Here is an 8,374-nt window from a genome sequence, read left to right as displayed (position 1 = left end):
TATACCTGATAAGTAGTTAATATCTAAAATATATAAAGAACTTACACAACTCAACACCCCCCCCAAACAATCCAATTTAAAAATGTGCAGAGGATCTGAATAGACATTTTTCCAAAGAAGACATGGATGGCCAACAGACACATGGAAAGATGCTCAGCATCACTCATCATCAAGAGAATGAAACTCAAACCCCAATGAGATATCACCTTATACCTGTCAGAATAACTAGAATCAAAAAGACAAGAAATAGCAAGTATTGTCATGGATGTGGAGAAAAAGGACCTCTCAGGTACTGTTAGTGGGAATGTAAGCAGGTACATCCACTGTAGAAAACAATATGGAGGCTCCTCAAAATATGAAAAATAGAATGACCCTATGATCTAGTAATTGCACTTCTGAGTATTTACCCAAGGAATATGAAAACACTAATTTGAAAGGATACATGCACCCTTATATTTAGTGCAATATTATTTACAATAGCCAATGGATAAGGAAGATGTGGCATACATGTTCACATGTGCATGCATATGCGTGTGCGCACACGCACGCACACACACACACACACACACACACACACTGAATATTACACAGCCATAAAGAAGGATGAAATCATGCCATTTGTAACATGCATGGACCTAGAGGGTATTATGCTAAGTGAAATAAGTCAGACTGAGAAAGACAAGTACCATGTGATTTCACCTTTATGTGGAATTTAAAAGCAAAGCAAATGAATAAAATAAAAGGTAGAATCAATCCTGTAAATACAGAGAACAAACTGATGGTTGCCAGAGGGAAGGGTGGTAGGAGGATGTAAAGTGGGAGATACAGGCTTCCAGTTATGGAATGCATTAGTCTTAGGAATAAAGGTACAGCAGAAGGAATATAGTCCATGATATTGTAATAATGTGTGGTGGCAGATGGTGGTGACACTTGTGGTACGTATATCATCACATATAGAGATATGAATTCCTATGTTACACACCTGAAACTAGTGTAACATTACATGTCAACTATACTCAAATAAAAAAAATTTCAGAAACTTAAAAAAAAAGTTTGTGGGGTCAAATAAAGCTTGCAGGAAGGACAGATCTCCTTATCAGGTGACCATTCATTCTCTAGGAGGATGTGGAATTGCATAATCTTCAGGTTTGAGGATAATACTGCTTTTCATCCATTATTGAACATCTCAGTCTTGGTCCCATGCACTCCAAAGCCAGGATGCTATTTTAGCCTTAGAGAACTTGCTGAGTCCTTTGCAAGGATCATTATCCTTGGACTCTGGTCCACACAGCAGCAAATCAGAATGGTAGACTCCTTCCATAGGGCATAGGCTCTGATCTTAAGAGAATTATTTGTCAATCATGTTGGGACCTTAGTAGTATGGTCTAGCAGGGAGGCTGTGGATGTTAGGAAACTAACATTTTTATTGTCTAGCTTTTTGTAGAAAAAGTTTGCCAGAGTCTTGTCAAGTCAGTCAAACTGAGAAAACCTGGATGGATTGGTGGCTGACTTGGTGGATAGTGAGTGGCTTGGCAATAAGTGGCTACGGCTTGGTTACTTGTGAATGACCTGACTGGTGACTATGACTGATGACAGGTGACTGCCCTGGCAACTGGTGACTGTGGCTTGATGATAGGGCGCTGTGGACTGGTGACTGTAGTTTGGTGACTGGTCAATGTGATGTGGTGACTGGCGACTGTGGCTTGGACATGCAAGACTCAACCTCAGAAACAGCCAGAGTAATGGCCTTTGGGCAGCAAGATTAATTTCTCACCCCTTCCGGTTGTTAAAATTGCACCTTACTTGCTGAGGCTTTGGTTAAAAACTGTAAAGGCCTCAGCCAGCTCTGTCTTTAGTTGTACACTTATAGGAAATGTTGGGATTAGTTTTTAGTCACACAGAAATATTTTTAACGAAAATGGAATTTAATGTTTTACAAAATGGCTTCTGTGTGGAAAAAGCTCACTAGTCTCTATTTTTTCCTGCCCTTCCTAAATTGTAGTTAATACACCACTTCAGGCCCATTGAGACTTTGACTCAATCTCTTATTTTCTTTGAATCTTATAATTCCTTTCTTACGATCCTTTTCTTAGTAAGAGCAGACATACACTTACCTCAGAATTGTGTTTCATAAGATATTAATTTTCCATAAAAGCTTATTAAAAGTTTTAAAATTGGATTTCTAATGATATTAATCAAGCACAGTATAGCAAGAAAATGTGAATTCTCCTTAGATTTAGTAAATTTTCATTGTATCAATCATAAAACCCATATGTCTCCTCTGTACATGGGCAGAGTGAGGAGGTGGAACAGATTGTTACATGTGGAAAGGAGAGAAAGCGCAGCTTTATGGAAATAGTCGTGTTACAGATGCCAAACTTCTTATGTGAAGGTCAGAGAAGTTATTTTTTACAAGGGTATTGGGTATAATGCCTAGAATATTTGGAAGAGTCAATTGTTATTTTGAACATATGTCATGGTCCCTGGAAGACAATTCTTCTGCTCTTTGAATCCCTGTACCATCAATATCAAACCACATTTTCAATTTAAGAAAGGGTTGCTGATGGGGGGTACTTTCTGCCACAAAAAGTTAAGTCTTTGTGACACTGAAATTTATGTCAAAGATTTCCAGGGTATGCATTTCCATTCAGATGGAGTAAAACTTAGCTGTTCTAGTATGAACATTTATTCAGGGTCTTTTGTTTATCTTTAACTCATCAGCTCCACTTCTACCCCATTTTTATGTCTTTTTGATCTTTGTTCGACACACAACTTTCATACCTATATGCTCTCTGAGCTGGATAAACCATATTACCTTTCTGGGCATCAAGGTCTCATCTAATAAAGGGGTGAGCACTAATGTGCTTTCCACACTGATAGTCTCTGACGGAAAGACTCACAGACCATATGACAAAATCATTACTAGAGAAATTGAACTGTTTTCCTAAAGAGAGCTTTGGGAATGATATAGTCTTGCACCACCCATACCCTCTCTTCTCTTGGACCCAAGACTGACTACGTGCATAAATGGGATAGCTAACTGACAGTCAAGCTGACACCCTTACGTGAGCTATAGGAATCTTTAACAATAATTAGATCCATTGAACACTAAATAATATCCATTAAAGTTCTAACACTTCTCCTCAAGTGTCTAACATCCTCCAGGAAATGGAATAGTTTATTGCCTGGGAAGAAGGGAGGCCTGCGACAGTGGCTTCACCCACAGATATAATTCAGCTGAGAGAAGAAGGAAGCCTGAGAATCTCTTTATCCATGCTGTGCCCCTGTCCAGCTTAAGTGAGTGGGGTCTAGCCGTTGTTTATAGAACTTTAAAAAATAGTTAAAATTGCTGTTTAAAAATTGGCCACAGAGAAATGAGAAAAATTTAGACAAACTATTTGGTATATATACTTACCTCTAATGAGAGAGGATTCTTCCTTCTAACTTGTCTGTTCCTAGAAGATGCAAAGCAAACTAGTAATGTGCACCTCAAAGGTAATATGACACTACCCCAACTCTTCTATTAAAATATAAAATTTAGGCATTAAAAGGTTAACTTTTTGTGGTGCCTGCGTGGCTCAGTTGGTTAAGCGTCTGACTTCGGCTCAGGTCATGATCTCACGGTTCATGAGTTTGAGCCCCACATTGGGCTCTGTGCTGACAGCTAGCTCAGAGCCTGGAACCTGTCTTCAGATTCTGTCTCCCTCTCTCTCTGACTCTTCCCTGCTCACGCTGTCTCTCTCTCTCTCTCTCAAAAAAATAAGTAAAACTTAGAAAAAGGTTAACTTTTTAAAGTTTATTTATTTATTCTGAGAGAGAGCAAGTGGGGGAAGGGTGGGGGGGTAGAAAGAGAATCCCAAGCAGGCTCTGTGCTGGCAGTGTGGGGCTCAAACTCGAACCCCGAGATCATGACTTGGGCTGGAACCAAGAGTTGGCCACTTAACCTACTAAGCCATGCAGGTACCTCTAAAAGGTTAACTTTTAATTAAAAGAATGTTAAATTGATTCAAAGCAATAAGAACAGTAATTAATATTTAGTTATATAGCTGAACAATAGAATACATATTGTTATGGATGCGGGCAGTTTTGTCTGGGGTTCCAGAAAGAAGCTATTATTTCAATCAATGTGTGGGTTTTCAAGATGAACCCCTGAAATTGTAGTGTCTACACTTGTAGGAACATCTTAGTGGACAGTACTGAAAAGGAATGCTTGAGCTTTATTGCCAGAAATTTCTCCAAAGCCTAAGTTCATCAATTATGTGCCATGTTTTTTCTAAGTTTCTCTTATCCATGAGGTCTGATATTTGCAGTGTGACTAAAACGTAACTCTTGGTTCCATCTTTGTTGTTTTCCAATGAGCCATTGCTACCAGTATTAAAGCTGAATAATGCCAACATTAGTTGGTCTTAAAAGCACTGAGGAGAAATTTACTATTATCTTCTTAGCTGTTTTCTGAGAGCTGCTAGTATAGTAAATGCAAGGCCATATATTGTTCTAAAAATCTTAAAGGCTACATATTAAAATCTTAAGCATGTCTATGTCTTGTGTAATGTCAAATGATTATCATCTTGGTAGTCTATAACTTAAAATATTTTCCTATTTGTGACTTCTTACTTTTCAAAACAAGTAAATAGTGATCTAGTATGACTCTAATATGAAATAGCTGTGTTGTGTGCATATGTGTAAATGAGTGGGGCTTGGCTTGAGGTGGATACTGGTCAGTATTCGAGAACCAAATATATCAGAAACATCTCTATGTCATTCTCTACAGTAGTCCTTGGATATATTTTAAAGTCCTAAATGTATAGATGAGGCCATGAAACTACAAGCCCATATATGGTAAATCCTGAATTAGAATCTGGTTTTGTGTTGTCTGGTTCCAAACCTCTGTTTCTTAAGGTTTTTGGTCATGTTCTGTCTATGCGTATTTTTCTCTCAAACAGAAGTATGACTTACATGTATTATATTTAGCTAGGCTAAAACTGGCAGGCTTACATAAAGACTGTCTGATCTCATCTTACATTTTCTTTGTTTGTATAAAAATATATTGTTTTCTCTATGGCCTACTGTTTTTTTTTTTAGTATCTACCTACTTATAGTAAAAGTAAATAATATTTTCAATGGTCAATCTATTTACATGGGTTGCTCTAAAAATGTCATACAATACTGTCATTCTATTCTTAGGATTCATTACATCCAGCTAGTTGGTAAAAGTTATGGATGTGTTTACATGTGTGTAAATGTGTGTTTACAGAGTTTTCAAATCAATGAGTAACTGCCATACAGTTTTCAGAATATATTTTACCATATTAACAAAGAAAAATAACAAAATAACAAAGTAAATAATATTTCAAAAGCTAAATTATTAAAACATGTACCACAATATGCTAAAAGATAATCAGAACTTGATTTAAAGTGATAATGTGGCATTCTTACACAATGAAGCAGTTTATGGAAACCTAGGCACAGAATCAGGGCATATAAAGACAAATTCTAATGTAAAAGAACCAAGAAAAGGAGCTATCAAAGATTTCAACATATGAAAATCAGCTCAATAATGAAAACGTATAATTAGAATTTGCAACAGCCATTAAGCTCTAATATTAGTCTAACGATGTCAAAGTCTTTGAACAGTCCAACCAGAAACTGCAGCTTCACAGACTGCACAGCATGGGGGCCAGCACTGGGCTCTGGAATTCCATGTATGAATAATTTCAGATGTTTGAACTTCTTGAAAAAGAGTTAGAACATTGGAGTTTGAATACAGTGCTCATTGTGTGTTCATGCCAAGCTCAGAGCCATAAATAGAAGCTCTAGAAGTGACCCCTATGCCTTTGTTTCTTCTGTCTGGTTTGTATATGCCCCTTCTCCCAGATCCAAAGATGTTCTAAACTCTTGTCACATCATGGCTAGCCCTGAGAGATGTATTGAGATCCTAGATGAGTTTACAGCCATACCACCCTGAATGCGCCTGATCTCGTCTGATCTCAGAAGCTAAGCAGGGTCGGGCCTGGTTAGTACTTGGATGGGAGATCCTAGAGGAAACTCTTGCACAGCTGCGAAATCTTCAGTCTTCCAGGGACCTGCGTCCTGCTCTGAGCTAAAGCACTCTACATGTTCTATGATGGGGGCCTTGAGCACTGCCCCTCCTCCACTCTCTTTCATATTCTTTCTTGTATGTAAAAATGGCTGGCTTCTTTTTTGAGTCTCCAAAGCTTCTGCCTTGGCCTTCAGATACTTCTGTACTGACAAGGGATAGGTTTTCTAGACTTCTCTAGAGATTTCAGTATCTTTCCTTAATTCCTTCTGTGATTTGTTCACTTAATAAATTCCACATCAGCTCTCAAATGGTGTAAGAAATATTTATAGTCATGTTTTCTCCTTACTTTCCCACTTCTTTAAAATAATCATTGAGCAGGTGTTATATTTCATACTTTAAAGGCTATGAATTTTAGGTTTTTGTATCTTTGCCCTCTGTGCTCACAGGACTTGCGTCTAGATTTATCACTGCTTAGAAGAGCCACCAAATAATTGAGCAGCACATTTCAGTGATGCTCTAGTAGGCAAAACATTGGGATCCACCATAAGTAATCTAGACTAGGAAGGCATATCATCTTAGTCTAATGTAATAAAGTATGTCAGTAAATTTGGAGAAATCACAGTACAATGTCTATAATGGTATTTGGAGGCATTCATCAAGGACAGGAAAACTTAAACCTGAGGATTTCTCCATTATCTGTTTTCTTGCTCTATATTTCTTGATGTATTGATTTTTGTGGTTTAAACATCATGCAGGCTTTGCCCACCCAAAAGGACTGTATGTTTGACTAGCATTTTCCAGTCATGGGAAATATATGATTCCATTAGGAGATTATCACACTCATTTTTATTTTTTTAAAGAAAGAGAGACAGAAAGAGACAGAGAGAGAAAATGTGTGCACATCGTGGGGCAGGAAGAACAAAGAGAGAGGGAGAGAGAGCCTTAAGCAGGTTCCACCCCAGTAGGGAACACATTGTGGGGATGAGCCTTAGGACCTTGAGATCATGACCTGAGCTGAAATCAAGTCAGACCTCCCACCATCTGAACCACCCACGTGCCCCTTAGATCAGTTTTTAAATTCAGGTTTATAATGTAGAAAGCATAGGTTTATATTCATTTGATTCAACCATTTTAATCAATGTGTATTGACATGTTGACATATTTTTTATCTACCTTACACAGGTACGGCTACTCAGTTTTAAGCATCCCATGTGACATATTTGGGGTGCTAACCTAGGAATACCGGTGGTGTTCTCTCTTCTGAGATCAAAGACGAGCACCTAGGAAGAAGGAAAATAAAAAAGAAAGAAACTTACTTTAAAGAAGTTGTGAGATAGGCAACATCTGTCTGTGTGAACTAACTCTATATCTATTTCAGGACGCCTTAATTCTTCGCACTACAGCTCTGAGGTCATTTCCTCTCTTCCTACAGACCTGTCTAGGATCTGTGCCACAGGCATATGGAACCATCTGGGGTAGATGCTTAGATTCTGATCCATCCAGAAAAAACGGACCCACCGCTATTATTTCCTGTCCTTTGTTAGTCTAGCTATGTGCTTGTTTAATGAACTATGAAAACCAGAGTCTCTAAAAGTAACTCCAAAGTGTTCCTTAGGATTCTATTAAATATTATGTGATAAATTGGGGCCATAACCAAACACATTTGGGAATTGTTTGGTTAAACAAAGTTTCTTTAGTGTAGCACTTCACGGAGACTTAAGTAAGCAAGGAATCCCCAAGCAATGCATCAAATGTTCACTATCCCTCAAACTTATTACACTATGGAAACTTATTTTATGGAATTGCCTTTTAGAATCAGTGTACCTGAAAATAAATTTGGGGAAGTGATAAAACAAAGTATAAAATATTGGTAATGTGCAAATATATTATAAATATCCAAGGACAGTTATATATTCATCTCAAGGTACATGGACATGTCTTTTCTCTTTACCAATTACTGCAAACAAAATTTTAGTCATTTTTCCCCCTAAAAAGTTTTAACATCTTTGTGAGCTGACACAGACGTAGGAATGGCATTTTCATGGATATAGAATTGGTCTTGGAGTCAGAAGTTCAAGTTTATGATCTCAGGTCTGGTCCTAACTAGCTTATGGTCTCAGGTAAGATATTTTACCTTGCTGGGCCCTACATCCCTCAGCTATAAAATGGAGAATCTAGACCAGAAGAGCTTTATGGTTCTAGTATCGACATGCTCTGATTTTGAACAAATCTACTAATGTTAGATATATTTTTTTTAATGTTTATTTCTTTATTTTGAGAGAGTGAGCAAGCGAGCAGGGGAGGTGAAGAGAAAGGGAGAGGCAAAGAATCTCA

General features: G+C 37.7%; 1 pseudogene; it reads left to right on the top strand.

The window, feature by feature from the left end:
* Window positions 1-5,943: 5,943 nt before the first annotated feature.
* On the top strand, window positions 5,944-6,065 carry LOC115290850 (annotated as a pseudogene).
* Window positions 6,066-8,374: the final 2,309 nt, after the last annotated feature.

This window comes from Suricata suricatta, chromosome 4, assembly GCF_006229205.1.
Source record: "Suricata suricatta isolate VVHF042 chromosome 4, meerkat_22Aug2017_6uvM2_HiC, whole genome shotgun sequence".
Classification (NCBI taxonomy): Eukaryota; Metazoa; Chordata; class Mammalia; order Carnivora; family Herpestidae; genus Suricata; species Suricata suricatta.
Note: the sequence above shows the minus strand (reverse complement) of the source record. Positions and strands in the feature narration are given on the sequence as shown.